Source organism: Crinia signifera, chromosome 9, assembly GCF_055691185.1.
Source record: "Crinia signifera chromosome 9, ASM5569118v1, whole genome shotgun sequence".
NCBI classification, from domain to species: Eukaryota; Metazoa; Chordata; class Amphibia; order Anura; family Myobatrachidae; genus Crinia; species Crinia signifera.
The window spans coordinates 121921807-121947914 of NC_139225.1; the positions used below are offsets into that span (position 1 = coordinate 121921807).

General features: G+C 45.0%; 1 protein-coding gene across 3 annotated transcripts in view; it reads left to right on the plus strand.

The window, feature by feature from the left end:
- Window positions 1-6622: 6622 nt before the first annotated feature.
- LPAR4 (lysophosphatidic acid receptor 4) overlaps window positions 6623-26108 on the plus strand; it is a 42056-nt gene continuing 22570 nt past the window's right edge. Inside the window, exon 1 of one of the 3 annotated variants that reach the window (XM_083159619.1) lies at window positions 6623-6869. The gene's annotated coding sequence lies outside the window, so the exon portion shown is untranslated. Of the gene's footprint in view, window positions 6870-8633; window positions 8984-10215; window positions 10319-26108 lie in introns of those variants that run through there. The other 2 variants (XM_083159617.1, XM_083159618.1) reach the window with 2 other exon arrangements.

Here is a 26108-nt window from a genome sequence, read left to right on the forward strand (position 1 = left end):
TTGTAATCAGCATTGACCGTATGTGTTCACCAGTGTGCGCCCCCCCAGTGATTCATGGACCCCCACAACCCCCCCTCCCACAATTTGCGGACCCCCGCGACCCCCCTTCCCTTGATTCACGCCTTGATTGGCGCCATCCTACGCAAACATTTTTATGTTCAGCCAAGAAGAGGAGGTGTTCCTTAATAGGCCTGAGATTAAGCGGCATTTGCTCCTGTACACCCGCTACATAGATGATATTTTCATCATGTGAACGGGTGTACAGGAGGAATTTGATGATCTCATGTCTTATGCCAATTCCCGTGACTCTCCTATACGGTACACTTATGAATGCAGCACCACTTTGGCGCATTTCTTGGATGTGGAGATTACCATCCAAAACAACAGCATCACCACTGATGTCTTTTACAAAGATGTATCACGCAACACATTCTTAATGTCCAGCAGCCATCACCCTCCCGCCCTCAAGCGTGGCCTTCCACTATCACAGATGATTAGGGTGGCGAGACTGGTTAGTGATCATGATGCTCTCTCAGATCGGCTTGACCATTTGGTTGGCAAATATCTGATTAGAGGCTATGATCCAGCCTTACTGGCCGCCCAGAAAAATCAGGTCATGCAGATGCCACGTCAGATATTGCTAGAGCCCAAGAAACGCTCCACTGAGGATGTTATCCCGTGGACCAGTACATTCTCCACAGACAGCCCTATCCTCAGTTATGCAACTAAATCACTCTGGCCTATTGTTAAAACTGATTTAGAATTACCCGGGTTCCGTGCTTCTCGGCCTATGGCTGCTTTCAAACGTGGCCCTAATTTGCGCGATAGGTTGGTTAAAACTGAAATTACTGGTATGGGTATTCCGCGAGCTCCCAATACCACCTTTAAAGCTGCTGGTTGCTACAGTTGTTTAGATTGCGTTACATGTAATTACATGGACACTTGTAAAAGCTTCAAACATCCCCATATGGATAAGGAATATCAAATTCGCCATGTGGTGTCATGCCGTACTGCATTCGTTGTATACATTATAGTATGCCCCTGCGGGCTTTACTATGTGGGCCAGACCACTTGCCCCTTTAGAGTCCGTATGGCGCAACACAGGTCGGCGATTGACCTGTCACTACGCGGCAGGAATGTCGACCAACCTGTGGCGCGCCATTTCAAAGCGTTTTGTCACCCATTGGCTTCCCTCAAGTACTTTATAATAGACCACATTAAAGAATCCCTGCGCAGAGGTGACCGTGCCAGACAACTCCTGAGACTTGAATCCCAATGGATTCTCAGACTGGATGTAACTCATCCACGTGGTCTTCATAAAAAAATTAACTGGAATGCCATTATGTAATTATGCCTGCTGTATATATTTTCGTGTCTTTTTGTTTGTTTTATTATTGTTTTTCTTTTGTGTATAGCTTTTATGTTTTGTCTTTTTACATGTATTTATACTGTGCCTTGCTCCCCGTCAGATTCGGCTTCCCCCGCCGCTGGTAAGCGCCTTCTTCCGGATTATGCGCATTCACTCCTTTCAGTGAGACGCAAGCTGTTTTAGTTGCCGGGCAACTTCATCCACTACACGCCGGATATGCTATGACGCGTATTTCCTGTATGTGCATCTGAACTGCTGGCAGCGTGCGGGGGTGGCCGGAGCTGTTGGTGACTATATTAGAGGTGAGTGTTATATGTCACTGTTGTTGTCTGTACCTGATGAAGGGGGTCATACCCCGAAAGCTAGTCTTTTAATACAGACTCCTTTTTTTCACCTACAACCGCCTCTTGAGTGCTGCCTCTGTTGGATTCATATCTGTTATTACGTCCGGGCACCGGGGCCTATATTCTTGAGAACACACCGAGTGCCGGCTGACTTGGACTCTATATATATATATATATATATATATATATATATATATATATATATATATATATATATATATATATGCAGAGCCAGCCGGCAGCAGAGCTGGGCGATAAATGAGGGGGGTGGGGGGGGGGGGGGGCGGACTAGAAATCAGTCCCGGACCCCACAATTTCTAGTGGCAGCCCTGCTTAGGGGTACTTGAAACCGAAGTTGAGAACCACTGATATAGACTATGGGAAATCAAATCTCCCACCAGTAGCGTAACTAAAATGGTGGCTCCCCCCAGCCATAAAAAATGCTGCCCCCCCCCCCCACAAAAAAAAAAAATGCGCTGACAGTGCAGGTACAGACAGAACAGTACCTGTGCTGCTTTGATCAGCCAGGGCCCGGGAGTGAGGACAGGGGAGCGGCGGCCAGGGTGTAAGGAGGAGCAGCGGTCAGGGTGGAAGGAGTAGGCGCGGTTACGGTAAGGGGGAGCGGTGACCACGGTGTAAGGGGGAGCTCTCCGGCTGTCTGTGTGAGGACGCTCAGTGACCCGCCCCATGGGTGGTTCATGGGGTGGGTCACTGGGCGTCCTCACACAGACAGCCGGAGATAGAAGTAAGAATCCTTAATTACTGGATGCTGCAGAGCTTTTGGTTTTCTCTCACAGGGCTCCTGGCAGCCTCAGACCCTCCAACATGACCCGTTCCAGTAGGTACAAAGTGCTCTGTTTCTGGACTTCTTTCTTAATAGATAATTGCAGTCACCTGCTTTGAACTAGTTCAGTGATAATAACGGTGATCCAGCAAAGGTGAAGGCAATGCTAAATTAAGGAAGAAGTCCAGGAGCAGAGCATTTTGTACCTAATGGAATGGGTCATGTTGGAGGATATGCAGCCTCTGTGAGCGGCGTGACCCTGCGCCCCCGTGGCGCCTGCCCCCCCCACCACCGCTAGGGCTGCTGAGCCCTAGCTACACCACTGTCTCCCACACTAAATTGCTCAGAACACATCTCTTGCTCAAATCTCCATGTCTGTATTCCCCACATGACTAACATTTCTAGAAATAAAGCAATAAATAAAAATGGATTTGCGCTTAAAGTGTCCAAATAGGTGCCCTGATGCCATTACATCTATTAACAAAACATACATACAGATATTGTGGTTTCAGTTATATTCTGTTTCAGGCCTGCGATTAGCAAATGTTAATTGGCAAGTTGAGGTCATTTGTATCTGCCGCTCAGTACTAGTTACAGCAGTCATTAGGGTTATGTGTGAGTCAGCAACCAGAGTTTGGCTTTGATCAGTTTGATGTATGTCAGGCTTAGGCCCAAATCACAACATAGCAGTTTTCCCTCAGCCTCAGTAGTTGTAGCACTGTGTAAAAGGAATACAATGTCTGCGATGTGTCTGTCACACAGCGGATGTGGAAACTGGACTGGCTACGAAGACATTTTACGCATGTTCTTTTTCTTTTTACAACAGATGATAATACTTTGGTCCTTCATTCAGCCACGACTGCAGAGTTCTCTCATCCTTATTAATACAGGAGGCCAAAATTAGAATGCGCAGATTTCCCATAGCGTCACTTTATAATTTGTTTTCTTGGGAAAATAAATCTATTTTTGTATCTATGAGATCCTAAGCTTCCAAACTGAAGGGTGTGGCTGTAATGAAGCCTTGCAAACAGAGCACCTGTTCTAAACACCCTTTATATAAGGGGGTGTGGTTCGCAGCGTCTAGGTCACAGGTCTTCAACCTGTGGCCCTCCAGATGTTGTGAAACTACAAATCCCAGCATGCCTTGATACAGTTTTGCGATAAGGAAGTGTTAAAACTGTGGCAAGGCATGCTGGGATTTGTAGGTTCACAACATCTGGAGGGCCACAGTTTGAAGACCCATGGTCTAGGTCAGGCATGTCCAACGTTGGCCCTCCAGATGTTTTGAAACTGCACATCCCAGCATGCTTTGCAATAGTTTTAGCATTGTCTAATAGCAAAACTGTGGCAAAGCATGCTGGGATGTGTAGTTTCACAACATCTGGAGGGCCAACGTTGGACATGCCTGGTCTACAGTAGGTCCTTGATGGCTAACCTTGACACTCCAGCTGTTGTTGAACTATACATCCCAGCATGCTCTGCATCAGATTTAGCAAGGCCAAATAACAAAACTGAAGCATAGCATACTGGGATGTGTAGTTCAACAACAGCTGGAGTGTCATGGTTAGCCATCAAGGGTCTAGGTCAAACCCGAAATGTTGACATGGGAAAAAGGTCAACATTAGTTTTTCACATTTTTTGGTGCCACTATGTCAATTGGAACACTTAGAGCAGGCATTCCCAACCACGGTCCTCAAGGCACACCAACAGTACAGGTTTTGTAGATATCCAGGCTTGAGCACAGGTGACTTAATTAGTACCTGAGGAATTCTGATTAAACCATCTGCGCTGAAGCCTGGGTATCACTAAAACCTGCACTGTTGGTGTGCCTTGAGGACCGTGGTTGGGAATGCCTGACTTAGACCCTGAATTAATGTACTGCTTGCAGCCTCCTGATGCAGTGAACAGAGAACAGTGAAAAGTGCACTGGTTCTCAGCGCCAGAACTGCTGAGAGGTGCGCTAACCAGGACTCAGGAAGGGTGCAAAGAAGTATATATATAGAGAGAGAGAGAGAGCTATATCAGCGGTATACAGTCGTTAGGTGAACACATATTAGGGTGACCACTAAAGGTCGACATAGCTTAGGTTGACACATGAAATAGGTCGACATAGCTAAGGTGGACAGGGTTGGCAGGTCGACACAAGCAATGGCTAGGTCAACAGCCAAAGGGTCGACCTGAGTTTTTCGTGTTTTTTTTATTTAGCTGACATGTGCCAATAGGCGGTATTCCATGCCCTAACATCCACAAGGGCATGGAGGGAGAAAATAATAGTGTGCCGTGCCTAGCGAGGCACCGTGCCCGGAGAATGGTCGAGAGCAGCGCTACACTTTGACAGTGAGCATGTCGACATTTGGGGGGAAACGTGAAAAACTCACTTCGATCTTTTGACTGTGGACCTATTCATTGTTGACCTAATGTTTGTGTCAACCTTCCAACCCTGTCAACATTAGCCATGTCGACATATACCATGCGTCGATTTAAGCCATGTCAACCTTCTGTGGCTGACCGAATGCATGTTCACCTAATAAGTGCCGACCCATGACCCGTCTCAGGTGACATTCTGCTTCATCTCACCACTGTACATGTGGTCATAGGTGCTGAAAAATTTCGTCATTTTGGGAGCTCTGTACATTAACGGAAACATGATCCATTTTATTTCATCTTGTTACAGCTTTTAATTTTGATAACTATTCCATCACATTATTCACATTAACTGCATCCATTAGCGTGAATGGCATCTCAGCAAAAGAAATGGAATATTACCCATAGGCTTTAATTGAAGAGCGCCCTCTAGTGGCCAAAATGTCATGAAGAATACCAAGATACTTGTAAGCAGCCCTGTTTCACTATATAGACATCTGTGGTTTCTTACACAGCAACAATTGTTACAATTTAGTTTTTGTATATTAAATATTCCGGTACTTGTTACCTAGAACGGCGCCACCGATTTTGATCCTAGGCATCGCAGGGGGAAAAATTGCGTCGGTCGCATCGCATGCGGCCAAAAAATCGCATGCGATGCGACCGACGCGATTACCGCGATTTTACATAGGGAACAATGTTAAATGGCCCAATTGACCCGATTTCACATAGGGAACAATGTTAAATGGCCCACAGACCCCAAATACCCACACCGAAGTGTGAAATGGCCCCCCAATTGTTAACGCCACCCCACTATCAACGTCAACCCGAAGCGTGGCGAGCGCAGCGAGCCTGCGAGGGGCGGTGGTACGCGTCCTCCGTCCTTTTCATATCCCCACTATCTACGTCGGCGTGGAGTTAAGAATAGAAAGTGTGGCGAGCGCAGTGAGCCACCGAGCCCAAAGCGTGGCGAGCGGACGCAGATACCTTCACAGGTATCCGCGTCCCCTCGCGGGCTTCACAGGTATCTGCTGCGCTCGCCACGCTTCGGGCTCAGTGGCTCGCTGCGCTCACCACACTTTCTATTCTCAACTACACGCCGACGTGGATAGTAAGGGTATGAAAAGGTCGGAGGACGCGTACCGCCGCCGCTCGCCACGCTTCGGGTTGATGTTGATCATGGGGTGGCGTTAACAATTGGGGGGGCCATTTCACACTTCAGGGTGGCTATTTGGGGTCTGTGGGCCATTTAACATTGTTCCCTATGTGAAATCGGGTCAATTGGGCCATTTAACATTGTTGCCTATGTAAATCGCTGTAATCGTGTCGGTCGCATCGCATGCGGTTTTTTGGCCGCATGCGATGCGACCAACGCGATTTACCTTTTACCATTCATTTCTATGTGAAATCGTGGGCATCGCATCGGTCGCATCGCATGCCATTATAATGGCATGTGATGTGCATGCGATGCCCGCCGTTCTAGGTAACAAGTACCAATATACCTAATTCAAATGGGAATAATAGCCTAATACTTATATAAAGCACTTAAAAAAAGTTTGTGCATTCTAAAATTACCTTTTAAAGTTTCACTATTTGTATGCATAATTTTTACGGAAAGTGCATACACATAAAGCAGAAAAAAACGACGACTAAAATAGAAATCCCCTTTACCGCAGTGCTTTAAAGTCTAACTGGCACAACTATGGTTAACGAAACAGCTTGGAGTTCCTCACATATGCTGTGGTTCTAGAGGCGGGCGGGCCTGTGTGTGCTTCTACTCAGTCCAGCAGTTAGGAAGGAAAACTACTGTATATATAAAAACTACTTTGCAGCAATACTCTATCATTTTGTATTATTATTCACCGAAGAGAAACATGAAGAAAGTAAGAAGAGACTTGGTTTTAAGATCAATTTGTCCAACAATTCAAGCTTTCAATAGTTTGGGCTGGCTCTGAAAGAGGGCAACGGGCCAAGGACCAGATGAATTAATATTCCAGTCAAGACGGAGGTAAGGCAGACAATTAACCAGGCCGGCTTCAGCAGTGCTACAATGCAGCTCATTATACTGTTTGGCACTGAATTTGTTTTGCAAGTTACAGGGGGGAAAAAAGGCATAATAATTACTGGGGCTCTATTTTTTTATTTTTAGTATAGAGGTAATCAGATTGTGGCCAAATTTACTAAGATGAGCGTTCTATTTCATATGGGATGTCGCTATGGGCAACCAATCAGAGACAGGTCTGGTCTCCCTTATTCGTGTAATCCAAACACCAAAATATTCCGAAAACCGTGTTTTTAAAAAATATATATATTTTTCTTCCCCCGTTCCTTTTTTTTTCATACTTTCCTCATCCCCCGATGTCCACGACGACCTCTGGGATCCTCTTCAGCAGCATTTCCGATCCCAGGGGTGCATTGCGCAAGTGCGTGGGCGTGCAGGTGATGTCAATGGCGCGTTCGCGCACTCATGCAATACACCCCCGGGACCGGAGATGCCACTGGAGATGATTTTGAAGGCCGCCGTGGATGTCGGGGGACCATCAGGGCACCACCAGGGGGCCAGGTAAGTATGGAACAAAAATATTCCTTATCTAAAATGCTTGTGGTCCCGAGCATTTCGGATAACGGCTACTCAACCTGTACTATCTATTATCTTCCAGTGGTAGCCAACTCCAGTCCTCGATAGCTACTGTACCAACAGTTCACATTTTCCATACAACCCAGCTGCTGCACAGGTGCACTCATTACTCACTGACACATTTTAAAAGATCCACAGGTGGAGCTAATTACTTCACTGGTGATTCTGTGAGGAGACCTGGAAAACATTAACTGTTGGTAGCTCTCGAGGACTGGAGTTGACTACCCCAGTTCTAGTTGCTGCAAAATAAGAAAGAAGTAAATTCTGATTGGTTGCCCATTGCAACATCCCACGTGGAATAGAACCCCCATCTTAGTAGATTGTTTGTATTCTGTGAGTCTCTAGGGCAGGCATGTCCAAACTATGACCCTCCAGCTGTTGTGAAACTACAAGTCCCATCATGCCTTGCCACAGTCTTGCTATTAGGGAATGCTAAAACTATGGCAAGGCATGCTGGGATGTGTAGTTTCACAACAGCTGGCGGGCCACAGTTTGGACATGCATGCTTGAACTTGTAGTTCTAAAACAGCGATTGAACTACATAATACCTAATAATATTAACAAATACATTCTTGTAGTGAAGATTTCCAATTAGAATGAGATACTCAGCGTGATGGGCCAAATATGCCCAAAATATTTAAATTATTGGCCCCGAAATGAAAAACAAAAACCTGCGATAAAATCACATCAGAGAAGAAAAATGTGAATGGAATTATTCAAGGCTCAATAGTTTGATGTACTTGCCAGAGAGTATTTTGGGAAATGCATCTGGTCACTTTTTTTTATTTTCATATATAGCTTGGCAACATAACGTGAAATGAGAGACAGATGTTTTACTATTTCTTTTGCCTTTTTACATTTCAGCGGGCAACACAACACTTAAGGTAGGATTATAGGAAAATAAATTGGTTGCATCTAAAAAATGTAAAGGATGATGTTCCATTTTCTTACTCCTCCTGCAAACTAATTGAGCAGGAAATGAGGTTTATTCATTAGAAGCTGAACATATGATGGCAATTTCTTTTGTGGGGGAGATGTTTTCCCTGGCAGTATATAAACCCTATAAAGATTGTGATTGGGTTTTTCAGAGAATGGCAAAACACGGGGAACTGGGTGGGATCTACTAGTCTAATAATATTCCTCATCCAATGGAAAACATTTCCTATTGAGACCCCCCAAGGGTCCCCCTGGCTTTCAGATCCAGCCCAGACATTAGGCCTATTCTTCTCTCCAGATTTTTTTTCTTTCCTCTGAGGCATGCTGCTTGTAATACTCAGCATTGGCTGTGCCTAACAAAGGAGTGGTGATAACAGCTGCTGTTGCTCTCACATTGGGAGGATTAGCTAGATTCTGGAGAATGAGAAACTGGACAACTGTCCCATAGGTTCCGTCTATTTTATTTCCTCTAAGGATGGATGTGCACATGGAGTTATAATTATTGTCATCTCTGTCTCAGTTACTGGAAATGCTGGTTCTGCTCTGTGGTGAGTATGTCTGTTACTCTACTACGTCTGTTACAGTGTGTGCTTGTTTTAGTGGAATATGATTCCCTAGTTACACAACTTTGTGTGTGTATGTGTGTGTGTGTATATATATATATATATATATATATATATATATATATATATAATGTTATTGTACTTGCCTGCTGGTCATTGTTTTATAAAATATTTAAAAAAAAAAAAAGGATTACTTTGGTTACAACAATGTGTAAGTTTTGTTCATACTGTACATGTTCTAGATGCTGTTTGTGACACGTGTACAGTAATGAGGGTCTTGTGATGCTTGTAGAGTGTTTTGCTGGCCATAAGCCTGTTAATGTATTGATAGTCTGTTCATGTGCTATCCGTTCCCTGGGGAAACAAGGGAGATAGGCAACTGTCTCTTATCCAGTGTTGTTGGTAGTGGGAATGGCATCTAATTATATGATTATTAAATGAGTATAATAAAACTATACTTGAAAGCAAAACTCTATCTATCTATCTAGATTGTACGCTTGTGAGCAGGGCCCTCCTACCTCTAAATCGATCTGTTACTACCCAGTTTGTTTAATAACTGTTGTTTCCAATTGTAAAGCACAACGGAATATGCTGCGCTATATAGGAAACTCTCTCTCTCTCTCTCTCTCTCTCTCTCTCTCTCTCTCTCTCTCTCTCTCTCTCTCTCTCTCTCTCTCTCTCTCTCTCTCTCTCTCTCTCTCTCTCTCTCTCTCTCTCTCTATCTATATATATATATATATATATATATATATATATATATATATATATATAATTACACAGTGTGTGTGAGTTATGTGAAGCTTACATCTGCTGCAGTGCTTTACCAAAAATATTTGGTCATTCACATCAGTCCATGTCCCAGTGGACATTTCGCTTCCTACCATATGTACTTACCACAAGACTAACAAGGAGAGGCACGTGTGTGAGTATACAGTGTGTTTGTATATACTGTATATTGCATCTTCTCAGTTTCTGAATGGCTTACTAGAAGGCATTGTGCTTGCTGCTGCTAGTAAGGTCCCACATTTGCAGATGTATAGGTTTGGGTGTGACCTTGGTGTTTTAAACTGAACTGTGAACTTTATGCAGATGTTGGGAGGATGGAGTGGAGGGCTGTAGTGTAAACATCAGGAGGGATGAGAAATGTTGTGGGATGGGGGAAGGGGAGAAAGCAGAAGGGGGGAGGTAGAGGGGAGTTTTCACATTTTAATGAGTGTCAGACATAATAGGAGCAGGAGGATATTACTCAGTGCGAATAGATGAAATTCTGTGGATCTTCCTAAACAGAGATTTACCATGCTCCTATATCTGTGTGTGATGGTAAGTGTGGGAGCATAGTGCTAAGAGATGTATTCAGTACTGAGGGTGAAATGTAATAGGGTGACAGAATCAGAAAGTGAGAGATTTGGTAAGAAATCTCCCAGGTTTTTTTTTTTTTTTAAAGCGGCAATCGTTTACACTGCAAAATCTAACTGGTTTTGCCGTGTAAATGATTGCCACTTTAAGAAAAACTGGAGATTTCTTACCAAATCTCTCACTTTCTGATTCTGTGACCCTAATAAATTTTGCCCCTAGTCTCCTTTTACCATATACAGGGAGTTGCAGGGAAGGGAAGGAGCCAGGCTTTTTCTTGTTTAGCAATAGATGCAAGAGTTTTGGAGGATCACACAGTCCATTAAAATGAATGAATTGTGAGAATGTTCTGTGACACACTACTGTCTGCTAAATATTTAATGAATGTTTCTGAATTGACTAGTACCCTTTTAATTAAATGCATTGATTTACAATGGGCAGTGACTACAAATCATTTTTACTTGTCTGGATTAAAAACTTGTACTGAATATGGTAGGGCTGTTCTTATCAATTGTATGGAATAGCTATACAATGTAACATCTCTTTGTAGAATATCCCTATCCATAGGACAGGAGAACAGCAGAGGTGTAGTCGCTGCAACTGGAAATATTATTTATAATTTTTTTTTTTAGAAATTGAATTTACTTTGAAGTCACACCGGACAAAATGTATGATACTGGTACAGCAATACACGTGTGTCCTCCCGTAGCCATCTGTCGAGTACAGGTGTTTCCCCGTAGCGATCTGTCGGGTACAGGTGTGTCTCCGTAGCGATCTGTGGGGTACAGGTGTGTCTCCGTAGCGGTCTGTCGGGTACAGGTGTTTCTCCATAGCGGTCTGTCGGGTACAGGTGTTTCTCCGTAGCGGTCTGTCGGGTACAGGTGTTTCCCCGTAGCGATCTGTCGGGTACAGGTGTGTCTCCATAGCGATCTGTCGGGTACAGGTGTGTCTCCGTAGGGATCTGTAGGGTACAGGTGTGTCTCCGTAGCGGTCTGTCTGGTACAGGTGTGTCTCCGTAGGGATCTGTCTGGTACAGGTGTGTCTCCGTAGCGACCTGTCAGGTACAGGTGTGTCTCCGTAGCGGTCTGTCGGATACAGATGTGTCTCCGTAGCGATCTGTCGGGTACAGGTGTTTCTCCGTAACAATCTGTCAAGTACAGGTATTTCCTTGTAGCGACCTGTCAGATTATAGTTTTAAGAATTCTAATGGTTCGAGCTAGTGCAGCAGTTTCAAGGTTATATTCGAAGATGTATATACAGTACTATACATAGGGGGTTATGGATTCTGCATCAGGAGGCTTTCACCACCAAAATGTATTTTTATGCCCCTGCTTCTGTATGGTTGCTATTGGTGATGCAGCTGTGAACTTTAGTAGGACTGGGTGCTTCTATGAAAACTGAAATAATGTGTGATGTAGAACACAAACCCCCAGGGGTAAAACATGTGATGATGCTTTTTGTACTATATATACACATAATGAATTGATCAGTGTGAGCTGTAGCTGCCTGGTGCTGTTTTGATTTTCAAACCAAAAGATTCTGACTTGTAAACTCCAAGTACCCCCTGGGTCACAGGGCTGGCAGGTACAATGTGACTGTATGGTATTGTTTGTAGGTCACGCAGGTGTGACATACATTCTATTACTGACAGTTACACATACTGTTGCAATATACGGACACATGTCCTATTTATATGTACAAACATATTGTGGGTAATTGGTTGAGTGATTATGTAGGATTCTGGTTGTTGTATTATGTACAAATAATTGACCTCTTTCTGGTCCACACGCAACGCTGCAAAATTTGCAGCATTGGGTGTGGATAAAAACAAAAACACAGCCCGCCACTCGCACAGCTGCCCCCCCCCTCGTTAGCCGAGTACCCCCGCAGGCATGCAACTGGATGTTTTGCATAAACATCCGTTGGCAGCCTTGGGTGCGGGGCCAAAGCATCCGCTGGTCATGACCATCAAATGAGTTGGAAGGTGCACGCAGAACTAAGACACTCTCTGGTGTCTTAGCTTTGCCTGCTCCCTGTATGGGAACAGGGTGGGAAGCTGACGTCCGCTGCCCACCCGTGTCACTGCTTAAACTCCAAGGGAATGCCCAGCATTTTCATGGGAACACCAGTGAAACGCTGGGTGTTCCCATGGGCGTGGCCCATCACCACCCCACCCTCATGACAATACCCTATATCCACGCCTTTTAGTGCTATTAGCACAATCTGACCCACAAATATAATTTCTCACAGCTACTATTAGAACACAGGGGTCCTACTTGCCCAATCTCCTGGAACTTCTGGTAGACTCCCACATTTGGAGGAGAAGATCCCAGAAAAGCATGGGCACTTTGCAACATCCTGCCGATGGTGACCACTTCTTATGTATAGTGGGCCGAGCAATGGGAATAATGATGTGACGCTCTTTCAAAGGCGTTGCTGCAGACCTGACCCCAGAGAAATGAAAGCTGTAAATCTGTCAGAACAGACTTAGGTCTACAGTCATTAGGTAGACCCCGGAAGTCGACTTGCCCCAAGGTCAACAGGGTTAAAGTTCGACATGGGTTTAGGTCGACAGTCATTAGGTCGACATGAGTTTTTCACCTTTTTTTTAGCCGAATGTCGACACAGTCAACATGGACACAGTTGGAGATGCACCGCAGCCCCTCGCATCGCTAGCTTCGCTCGCAATGCTTCGGGCACGGTGCCTCGCTGCACTCGGCACACTATTTTATTCTCCCACCATGCCCTAGTGGATTGTAGGGCATGAAATACCGCCTGTCGGCACATGTCGGCTCAAAAAAAAGTGAAAAACCCAGGTCGACCTGAACCCAGGTTGACCTAAACCCTTGACCCATGTCGACCTTTAACCCTGTCGACCTTGGAGCAAGTCGACCTTCCGGGTCGACCTAATGGCTGTAGACCTAAGTCTGATCTGACAGATGACCGCTTCCCAGAGAAATAAAGCTGTGAAATGGGCTATATGACGCCTGGTTACTGGTAGGAAATGGGGGATACATCATAAGGTCGACACCACTAGGTCAACATGCTGAAAGGTAAACATGGAACAAGGTCGACAGGTCATTCGATCGACACAAGCATTAGGTCGACATGTGCCGACAGGTGGTATTTCATGCCTTAGCATCCACTAGGACATGGTGGGAGAATAAAATAATGTGCTGAGTGCAGCGAGGCACCGTGCCCGAAGCATGTGCACTTTATCCTGTGTCCATGTCGACCGTGTCGACATTCGGGTAAAAAAAAAACAGCGAAAACCCTGTCGACCTTTTGACTGTTGGCCTAATGCTTGTTGACCTAGTGGTGTCGACCTAATGACTGTCAACCAACTTATGGTCGATGAAATGATCCATACCCGAAGGAGAAAGGTCACGCATTTCGGCACCAGGTTAGAAAACCGCCAGCAGCACCCTGGTTATAGGAATGATCCTGCTGATGGGAAGAGAAGTCAACAGGAAAATGGGTTCAGTGCCATTATGTGCAGAGCTGCTGATTCAGGACTCCAGAAGTGTAAGTATTGAAGAACATGGGTGTGTCTGGTGTGAGCGTCTTGGTACGGGTTATAGGGTCGACAGTCGACTGGGCTTAAGTCGGCACATGAAATAGGTCCACAATGGATGGTCGACAGTCAGAAGTTCAACATGATATTTTCCCGTTTTTTTATTCAGTTTCTGTTGCCATGGACGCGGTGTCAGTGTACCGCGTCCCCTCGCATGGTTCATTGCGCTCTCCATGATTCCCTTCTCCCTCCACGCCCTAGTGGATGGTAGGTTTAGGAAAATAAATGAAAAACTTGCGTCAACCTTTTGACTCTCAACCTTCCCATTGTCAACCTAATGCGTGTGTTGACCTTTTGACCCTGTCAACCTTAGGCATGTTGACCTATAGCATCTGTCGACGTAAGCCTTGTTGGCTTTTAGTGGTCCAACTAATGTATATCGACCTTCATACTGTCAACCTAGCGACTGTATCCCACTTGATACAGAGAACCATGTAAACAGCAAATCCTGTACTCATTGTAGATCCACCACTGCTGCTGATACAACAAGTGTTCAGGAATTATCCGAAAATCACATTATATTGTCCATACCTCCCAACTGTCACGATTACAGCGGGACAGTCCCGATTTTCGGGTCCTGTCCCGCTGTCCCACCCGCGGCAGGCATTGTCCCGCTGCGGGGGGTGGCAGTTGGGAGAACCCCCAATCTAGTAGAATAGACGCCAACTAGGTTGACCATCAAAAGGTCGACATGCAGTTTTTCATTTTTTTTTTTTTTTTACCCAAATTTCGACAGTCGACCTGAACACTGAAACGTAGCAGCGCGACCCCTTGCATGGCTCACTGCGCTCGCCGTGCTTTGGGCACGGTGCCTCGCTACGCTCGGCGCACTATTTTATTCTCTCACCAGTGGATGGTATTGCATGAAACACCGCCTGTCAGCACAAAAAAGGGAAAACCCCCAATGTCGACATTTTGACTGTTGACCTTCCCCATGTCGACATAATGCTTGTGTCGGCCTTCCTGTATGTCGACCTAATGTTTGTAGTCCTAGTGACAGTATCACATTTGGGGGGGGGGGGGGGGCACCAATACTTGTCTTGTCTCCAGGCAACTGGGACAAACTTAAGCCACTGGTGGTCAACCTAGACACTATTGATCTAAGGAATGCATACCCCTGATATGATCTACTTCATTCCCTGCACGGGCTCCGTGAGTGACCAGCATTATACAGTATATACACTAGTTACCAGCCTGCAGCTAGTGTACAGGACATACAACTGTAATGACAACTACTGTGCGTGGTCGACTGGGGCAACACTAGAATCTCTCCGTCACGCAGCTCCCAGTGTTAGCATTTTATAAAGCATGTCTCCGAATTCTCTGCCAGTCCTTTTGTGCTTTCCCAGTTTACTCCCTACTCGCTGGTTCTGGGTTTTCTGAGACATATTTGACATTTTGTGGTTTTCTTTAATCCTATTTATGTTTTCCAAAACTGTTAATTCACATCCGGTGGTCTGTAGACGACGTTCACAAACTTCTGCTTTGCTATCAATGGAAAATCGATTGTGTGGTTCCCTTTTTTTTTTTTTGATTCTTTACTTGTTACATATTTATTTATTTATTTATTTATTTTAGAATTTTCCATAGCACAAATATTACAATTTGTAACTTTTCATATATTAGTGTGAGAGTCCCTGAAAGGGGATACGGTCAGCTGGTCGACATACTGGAAGTTCCACAGGTGCTTAGGGCGACACAAGCATTAGGTCAACATGGTCTAGGTTGACCGTCAAAAGGTCGACGTGGTTTTTTTCGAGGGGACGCTGTGCACTTAAAACTGTGTCCATGTCGGCTGTCGACATTCGGGTAAAAAACTGTGAAAAATCCCACGTCAACCTTTTGACTGTCGACCTAGGCACCTGTCGACCTTCCATTATGTTGACCTAATGACTGTTGAACGTCTTTAGGTCGACCCAATGATCCCATTCCTGTTTTTTTTTTTACATACATGTACTATGCCCATAGCCAATAATGGTAATAGGGCAGTATGGATGGTGTAATGGTTAGCGTTACTGCCTCACAGCACTGAGGTCATGGGTTTGATTCCCACCATGGCTCTAACTGTGCGGAGTTTGTACAGTATATTCTCCCCATACCTGCGGGGGGGGTTATCTGGGTATTCCGGTTTCCTCCCACAATCCAAAATTATACCAGTAGGTTAATTGGCTCCCAACAACATTAACCCTAGAATGTCTGTGTGTGCGTGTACATGTGGTAGGGAATATAGATTGTAAGCGCCACTGGGGCAGGGACTGATGTGAATGTTCAAAAATTCTCTGTACTGTGCTGTGGAATATGTATGCGCTATATAAATACCTGGTAATAACAATAATATTGATAAATACAGTAGACTGAATTTCTGCTATTCATTTTGTTATATAATTTGTTATATTATCTTTATATTTTGTTATATTATCTCTGTCATGATGCTGACTTGTACATGTTTAGCTAAAGCAACATTAAATTTTTTTGGGAAATAAATGAATATCTAAACTGACCATCTTATTGTCTTAACTACCCCTTATCCAAGTGGTTCCCGAACGGTGTACAAAGGCGCCCTAGGGACCTACAAGGCTCTTGTAGCAGTGCCTCGGATTGGTAGCCCAGGCCCAAATCAAATTATTTATGGTCCAAGTGATAGGCAAAGCAAGTGCGAGTGGCTGCCAGTCATAAAACACGTAGAGCGTAATAAGCACAGGTGTACATCGTCACATAAAGGACTCCTAGAATGACAGCTAGGACCAACTCCATTTAATATTTATTTTCATATACAGTATATCAATAAAAAACTTTTATCCCATGACTGCCATGAAACAAATGCTGTTTCATGGCAGTGTGTGTGTGTATTGTGAACCAATGTCTGGTGGCAAATGAGTAGCTTAGTGACATGGTTGCCAACAGTATGTGTTTCTGTGCCCCCCAATGCCACACAATTTGGAATGCCCATTACAGATAATGAACCACACTGTAATGCCCAGTAAACATCAAACATGCCACATACTGTAATGCCCATTGCACATGCCACACACCATAATGTTTAATTCACGTTTATGCAACACCGTAATGCCCATTACACTTTATGCACCACACAGTAATGCTTCAGGGTAATGCTATACACGCAAATGCGTAATTATAAAGTTTGCACCCCCATATCATTTTAGTGCCACTTACACATAATGCACCCTGTAGTGTCCCATTACATACATAATGGTCCCAATAGTGCTGCTTACACATACTGTATACCGTATATACCAGGGCTGGGCAATTGCAGCCCTCCAGATGTTGATGAACTACACATCCCAGCATGCCTTGCATCAGTTTCAGCATGGCCACATAGCAAAACTAATGCAAAGCATCCTGGGATGTGTAGTTTATCAACATCTGGAGGGCCACAATTGCCCAACCCTGGTATATACTCATGTATAAGTCGACCCGAATATAAGCCGAGGCAGCTAATTTTTAACAAAAAAACTGGGAAAACTTATTGACTCAAGTGGGACCCTCACTCGAGTATAAGCCGAGAGGGGGCTTTTTCAGCATAAAAAATGTTCTGAAAAAGTAGGCTTATACTCGAGTATATATGGTTATTCCTCCCTGTAGTGCCACGGCCTAACACACATAATGCCCCCACTAGTGCTGCTTACAAATATAATGACCCCTGTAGTGCCACTACCTAACAAACATAATTCTCCAACTAGTGCTGCTTACAAATATAATGACCCCTGTAGTGCCACTACCTAACAAACATAATTCTCCCACTAGTGCTGCTTACAAATATAATGACCCCTGTAGTGCCACTACCTAACAAACATAATTCTCCCACTAGTGCTGCTTACAAATATAATGACCCCTGTAGTGCCGCCTAAACACATAATGCCCCCACTAGTGCTGCTTACAAATATAATGACCCCTGTAGTGCCACTACCTAACAAACATAATTCTCCCACTAGTGCTGCTTACAAATATAATGACCCCTGTAGTGCCACCTAAACACATAATGCCCCCTGAAGTGCAGCTTACCTACCTGCTTGATGCCCAGGGGGGATTACCTGCTTGTTGTCCAGGGGGAGTTAAATGTTTTTTTATTGCGCGGTAGGGATGGCGCCGTGGAGTTGAGGAGTCTCTGACAGCATTAAAGCAACCTTGCACCCCTCCAAAGATGGCCACCACGGCAAAAACAACAGACACTAGAGGTGCAGGAGTACCTCTAGCGTGTCTTCTATGTGGTGGTGGACATTTTTGGAGGGGCGCAGCGTCTCTGTAATGCTGTCCGAATGAGCAGGTGGCACTCCTTCGGGGCCCGCCACTTACGCTCTGCCGGCTCCGTCCTCCATACAACCCAGTCTGTTGGATTTCATCACAATGTTGCTATGAATGTTCTATTCTGTGCAGACAAAAGTTATCAAGTAAAGGTGCATGCACACTGAGTGATTTGTGGCACCAGTGATTTTGTGAACTATATTGGCGGTGTTGCTGGACAAATGATATAGTGCATACACACTGAAAGATGTTAAAGCTCTCATTCAGTAACATCACCGGGTTCCTCTCTGCTGAGCATGAAACAGGGACTATGTTAATGGCCCACAGGAGCGCGCATTGTTCACGTTGTACACACTGGGGGATATTTTTGGACGATATCACTCAGAAAGGCCAAATGAGCAATCGCATTTAAAAAATAACCCAGTGAATATGCATCTTAAAAGTTGTTCATTTTTTTTTTTTTAGATCTGAAACCAAATATACTGCACAATGCTACCCATACACTACAGCAATTTGGGCCGATTTTCACCTGTTACCGATGGATTGGGCTGAGAAATAGGGGGAGATTCTCTAAGGTGAAAATGCGGTAAAAACCCTGTTATCTGGGTTTTTACCGCATTTTGGGATGCTCTAAGCATCCCCCTCCGGGTTACCGTGGCGGGTGGCATCGACAGAAAAATCCGGCGATGCCCCATAGAAGCCAATGGGCTTCTAACGCGAACCCACTGCCGCCCCACATCGCCCCCTCACCTGTGTCCGGGCAGCACAGAGCTGTGCTGCCCGGACCTGTGACCTCCTCCCTGCACTGATCCTCTTCCGGGTGCAGGGAGGAGGAGAGCCCGGCGCAGCAGCAGCAGCGCCGGGTGTGGGAGGGAGGGGGGACCTGCTGGGACCCAGTGACTCTCACCGCAAAGGACAGCTCTTAACGCAAGAGCTGTCCTTTGCTATAATTATCGCATATGTTAGAACATATGCGATAATTATGATTGCGATGGGCGGCGAAGGGGGCGGAGGGTTTCAGAGAATCTCCCCCATAGTCCCAAATCTGAAGCAAATGATATCCCATCAGGTCCAATGCGTGGTCCCGTGCGCATCTGACCTGAGTCTGATGCACCCAGACCCCTCTTCCAGGTGATGGGTAACAGGGGTCGCATGTAATACATCACATGTAAAAGTACCACGCGGCTCGCGGGAGATTGGATGGCCATATTTTTATTGTGTGTGTGTTTTTTTTCACTATTGGTTTTGTTGTAGAACTAAAAGTATCAGCGGCCCTTTAATGCCCCGCATGCTGGGACTTGTTGTTTTCAAAGTCCCTGCATTCAGGGAAGGCTTGCTGAGACTTGTAGTTCCACAACACAACTCAATAGTTTATTTTTCTATTTTTACCCTGGGCACTGGGGACAGCCCCCGGCTTATCCAGGATAACCCTGGCAGGGGTTATACTGGAGGGGGCGCACCCCTTTATTGGATGGTTCCCCACTCCTAAAAGGGTCCCTACCTGGGCTGACCAGTCAGGGGGTTAATGCTTTGGCTGGGGGAACTTGTATAAAAAGTTTCCCCCAGGCTGTGTCATTATCCGGCTGGATGTTTGGGCCCCATATTTTGGAAACCAGGATTGGCCCATGAGCCTGGTGCTGATTTTAGAAATCCTGGGGAACCCCAATGTTGTCACCCCAGAATTTCTAAAACCAGGACCGTTTCAATGAGCCCAAGGCTGGCGAGGACCACGCACCATTTTTTAAAATGTATTTATTCATTTTTTTTCACACTTAAGACAGATCTGTGCAGGTTGCAAAAGTCGCAGCAAAAATATATTCTACTGAGCATTCCTATTTACTGGTGAATTCGAATTCACCAATACGAGTGATAGTACATTTGTCAATGACATAGAACACTATGGGCAGTATTCAATGAGAAAAGTTCTCCGTGTTTTGTGGAGAATTTGTGCTTTGTTCGCCTTGGATGGAGCATTTTGCTCTCCAAAAGCGAGCAACCCTATTCAATGTGAAATATTCTCCGTCTTTTTAAGTGATTTTCTCCGTCTCTCTCCGTGTAGCAATTCTCCATCTTTTGATGGAGAGCTGGAATGTGAACTTTTGAACGTAAAGGTTTTTTTTTTAAATTTTGGTGTAAAAAAATCAGGTTTTTTTTCCTGTGAAGGGGCATGTTATTTTTATTCATGTGCTTATAGCACATGAATATATATTTAATTTTAAAAAAAAATATTTTTAAAAATTTTTTTTTTTTTTTTTTTTTTTTTACACAGTGCAGCCAGCAGGGGGCCCGAGCGCTCGAGCCGCTCATTAGATATTCATATATTCACTGCAGCCAAACGTAACTATGCACGAACGGTGCAGTGAATACTGGGTCCCCCGCTGGCTATAGGGGGGTGCAGCCTGGGTCCTGGAGAGCCCCCCTCCCCTCCACAGTCCTCTGGAGCAGCCAGGGAGACTTTAATCTCTCTGGCTGCTTCCGGCTCCCTGAAAGCTCCCTGCTCCCTGCAGGGGTTAAGACTCGCCGCGAGTGGCGGCGAGTCTTAACCACATTGAATAGAGGGAGCAGGAGTGGCAGCGAGCCCTCCGGAACACGGAGAGTGCATGGAGAGCTAAATAAAACGCTCTCCATGCACGGAGAACTTTTTCATTGAATACTGCCCTATGGCCGGCGGCCGCATAGTCATATGCATTTGTGAACATCTGAATACAGCTGATCTGGCGGTATAACATTTGCTGTTTGTAAATTAGGGGATGCGGGGTTCCCAGGCTGTATATCAGATTGCATCGTACCCATTCGATTTTAGTAAATTTACCCCTCAATGTCTGCCGAGAGGGTTGCAACAAAACTTTCCCACATTTAAAAAAAAATCTGTTTTTGTTTTGTTTTTTTAAACCTGTCCGTTTAAAAAATAAATATAAAAAGAGAATATAGCAGTTTTATATTATGAAACCAGATTTCCTATTAACTGCTTTATAAAAAAAATTGTATTATAATAATGTCTCAAGAAAGGAATAAGAATCTTCAGTACTGAACCGTCTATGAGTACAGGCAAGGTGAAGGCAGCTTCTTTTATGTTTTCCCATTAATGTCTGTAGCTGCGGGCTGGAGGTTGTCACCTGGGTGCCCGACTAGAAGTGATTGGCTGCACAAAATTCTCCTGGAAAGAGAAGCCGAGGGGAAAGGAGGTCCCTCTTTTGAGATTGGCAGCTGCTGCAAGATTCTTTTCAAGCAATGGCCCAGTGGTCCTTTCTGATGGGTCGCATGAGATGTGACATTATCAGGTAAAGCCCAGCTTGGCTTGGTGAATCTGAATCAACCACACCAGAAAAGTAATTCACATACCTCCCAACATGACCCTCTCCAGGAGGGACACAATGCTCTGCTAGTAGACATTCTTCTTAACATAGAATTACCTTCATCTGTGTTGAACAGGTTAATTGATAAGAAAGGCGTTTCAACACAGGTGATGGTAATCATAGATATAGGGAGGTATTCAATCACGGGCGAGCATCTCCTGTCGGGGGAGATGGCCGCCGGGCCCTATTCAATGCTGTCTTCCTCGACAGTATTGAGCAGGGGATCTCACAGAACGAGCCCGATTTCACAAGCAGTCAGGTTCGTTCTGACGGGAAATGCCGACCTCACGGTCGCAGCTCTACTATTACCGGCCACTTCTCGTGGCTATGCCCCCTTCTCGCCCCGCGGCAGGCGGGACATTGAATCCTGTCTGCTTGTTCTCGGTCGTTCTGACCAAGAACAGGACTGGGTCACAGCTGTCGAGCCAGCGCGACAGCCGTGAACCGCAGATTGGATACCCCATTTTTGAAGCTATGTACACTCCCTGGATGGAGAGCTGTAGGACACCCCACTTGTCTCTCAATGCCCCATATATCAGGCCAAGCAATGTATAGTCCCAGAACCCATCTTTACTCTGTGTCTCCACCAGTAATAGTATGCCTGATGGAGCATTTCCAGATGGACATAAGCTTTTTAATAGATTCCCCCCCCCCCTTTTTTTTTTTTCTTTTTGAATTTTTAATACAATGTCAGAATTGGATCTGAAGCCCCAAGTGCAGGATTCCAGTTCTGCTGCACTTGAGCAATCTGGCTGGAGTCCTCTAAATGCTACATGCCAATATTGCTGCGAAGCTGAGCATCACTCGGGTGACCTGGTGATCATTTCTTCTTAAATTGCAATTTGCAACATTAGAGGATAACCTGTTAAATCGCAAAATACAGTGTGTGTTTAAATTCATGCTTAATTTTGCTGCAGTCGTATGGGGCCTACACCATACCTCCCAACTTTGAAGGACACTGAGGCGGGACATAGTTGATGCGCGCCGAAATTTTCGGGGGCGTGGCCTAATCTCGGGGGCGTGGTCCATACTCCCAGCTCTTCTGCAAGGCCACACCCCCATTTTGACGCTATAGGGGCATGACCCAGAGGCTCCGTGAGCCTCTAGCCATGCCCCCAGCCCCCTGGCTGCGGGAATAGACACTGTGCGGATGCGCACAGCGTTTATTCCCCGCTGCTTAGTAGCCGACTGGGGGGACTCCCAACAGCCCCCCCCCCCCTCACCGTGGGACACTGCCGGTCGCGGGTGGGACAGCGGGACAGGCCCTGATAATCGGGACTGTTGGGAGGTATACTACACACTGGGCGATTTTCATAGCATTTTCTAAGTGATCTAACTAGATCGCTTAGAAAATGCCCCTACATCACTCCGTGTGTAGGGGCTATATTGCTGTGCAGCCCCGCTCGTCGCTATCGCCCGCCAAATAATATCCAGCCTGCTGGATAAAACCAGTAAATTGCTGATCAGGGGTTATTCTGATTCACTCGGAAAGCCACAATCACTCTCTAATGGACAAAACCTTGCTGCACTGCAGGTGGGGTTGATGTAACATGTGCAGAGAGTTAGATTTGGGTCTTTTATTGTTTCTGTGCTGGGTAAATACTGGCTGCTTTATTTTTACACTGAAATTTAGATTTCAGTTTGAAGTACACAAACCTAAGATTCCTCTCCGATGTAGCAGTCCACACCCACGCTTTTAGGTGCCACGTTCACAATCTTTTTTTTTTTATTTTTTTTTTTTTACAATCTCTCCACATATGGAACTAGACACGCCCTTTGGGTGAAGCATGACACACTCCTCAATGGGGCGTTGTGCAAAATTCTACTACCAACTATAATCTCCCTGAAACTAGTTTTCAAAAGTAGGCAAGTATGAAATATATATAATTGGTTTTCAATGGACTGGAGGATTGTAAGAGCTTTTGTCATATCTGCTGATTTTTACTTCCCCATCCCAATTTCCTACAAGGTTTAAAAACACATGGTGACTTCTCTTTAATAGAAATAGTGTTTTAATAAATAAGCTCCAAAACAGGCAAGGCAGTTCATTCATGTCCCAGTGACATAATGGAAAATGATCACTCATAAGTGTGTGCATCAATGTGTATTTGGTCAGAATGTCCTACTACAGTATTTGTTTGACGGGTGGTGTTTCCATTGGTGTGGCCCATGGGACGAAACTAAAAAAGGTTATTTATTGGTAGCTGGGAGAATTGAGTGAAGTTTCAATATTGTTTCAGAGCTGTCAATGCTATCATTGGCTACAGGAACGTACTGGGAACCGCCCCAGTGCAGTGACTGGTATCTGAGGGAAAAAAACACACTTAAAGTATTTTTTTTTTTGGCCTTACGTAACAATTCCCTAAAATGACTATATTTGTGTATGTACATTTTGTATATGGTACATCTTGTATTTTCTCACGGCTCCCCCAAAGAAACCTTTTTATGGTTCCTGAATCTGCGTGAAACCACCTTTCCAAAGCTGCAGAAAGACAGAATCCACAGATAGGTTTTTAGAAAATCAGTATGTGCTTGAAAAAGAGATTGCTTTATTTCTTAAATGACCATAAAAAATGTATAAATAATATGGTAGCCCAAACAAGGGATGACATTTTGAGCGACAGACAACATACCATGATCCATGTGTTTACTGTTGCAAGAATGGGGAGATCTGGTCAGTAGAACCCCCACCCCTTTACTCTGTACTTAACGTTGGATTACAGGGAAAAAAATGTGTTCGTTCTTTAACTGCCCATCTGCTAGGTCCGTGTCTTACAAAATATACCCAAACATACCTAACATTTCTGATGCTCCCTCTGGGAGGGTGCAACCAGGTCGCACAGGAGGGGTGTGTGGAAGAGGTGGTCCATCGGCGTGGCGACACATTCTTCCCCAGCTTTACAATGCCCCCATTACTAGCATTATCAAACTGGACCAGGGCTACGATGACACATGCAAATCGCATCATTGTCCTGCCCACTTTGCCTGTGTGCACAGGAGGAACCAGGAGTGCGGACAGGGGTGAACTGATGGAGGGGGTGAGCAAGTTGCGGTAGATTTTCCTTGGGGGCCAGGATGGTGACTCAATTACCAGAAGCCTCCTAAGACATTCCAGGAGTGTGGGTAACTATGACTATAAAGGCCCGTACAGTCACACTGGGCGACTTTGAGCTGAAAGCCGCTCAAAACAGCGATGAGCGGTGATGCGCGCTCCCACATCATTGCCGGGAAAGCCGCTCATCTGCTGCAGATGAGCAGCTTTGAGGACAGCTTTGCATAGCGCTGCGCTATGCAAAGCTGTCCTCCCCCCCCCCCCCACTCTGATGGCGCCGGGCAGGGGGAAAGCCGCTCAGTGAGTAAGCACTGAGCGGCTTTCCCTCTAGCGATCATCGCTGTCCATACACGCTGGGAATAATCACCCAGTGTGTATGGACCTTAACTCTTCCAATACCAACCTCCTATCCTGCACTTTGAATACCTAGGTTTACTAATGGTTTCTGCAGCAAATGGTCAGCAATGTTCTCCTGATTGGAACTGACATGAATATTCAATAAGTGTCAGTCTGGTCTGAGATGCACACGATATGAGTGAGCATAGGAGAGGAGACCACACCCAGCTGGGACTCCTGCTAGCTGCTTGATTGACATACGTGATGTGTAGACTCACTGGGAAAATGTAGGGAAAAATAGTTAAGTACAATGTTCTGCTGAATGATGAATTCACTTGAACATCTTGGAGATCTCCTTCCCGGACCTCCTAAAACCATCTTAAAAATAATGTCAAAATGTAATTTTATTTTACCCAGAGTATGAATGAACTAAGCCGATTTAGCTAATGTTAACATTAAATACATTCCGGCCATTATCCATTATTTATACAACCCGGACAGAGGTGACCGTTTTAATTGGAAGAAGTCTGTCGGGATACTCTTGTGTTTCATAAACCGAACATTATAACATGCTGCAGGCATACACTGCAAGAGTGGGACATTCTAAGGTCGCAGAACTTATGGCTGGCCAATTTTTTTTTTTATGTTTTTGTTTGAATGCTGGAATACGTGGTGGTGGGTTGGCTGATGTTATCTATAGTGAGGAGAACATGTTTCCCCTTCCCCCAGGCAAGGATCTGGTTAAGACATCTCTGTGAAGATAATTAGCTCAATCCAAAACAGATCCTTCAGTTTAGTCAGTGTACACTTATGCTGGCCACACATCAGACCAACTTCAGACCAACTTTTCTGAAACCCTTCAAACCTCCAACCAACCAACTTGACAGTCCAACTAAAACAGTTCCCCACACATCTAACCAACTTTTCTTCCAACCAGTAAACTTTTTTTTCCCAGCCAACTTCTGTCCAACTTCTGATGTCACAGAAGTAGGCGGGCAGTGCCTGCCTGTTTTGAAATTTTATGCATTCATGAATTCACCTGTGCCCATTCCCAATAAACTGAATTCTGCATGATCATTTTAAAAAGCAACTTATGCTGAATCAGGGAAGACTGCTCTTTTTTTCTGCAGCCTTCAACACCACTATAAGAGAACATTGTATTTGTTTGTTGATACA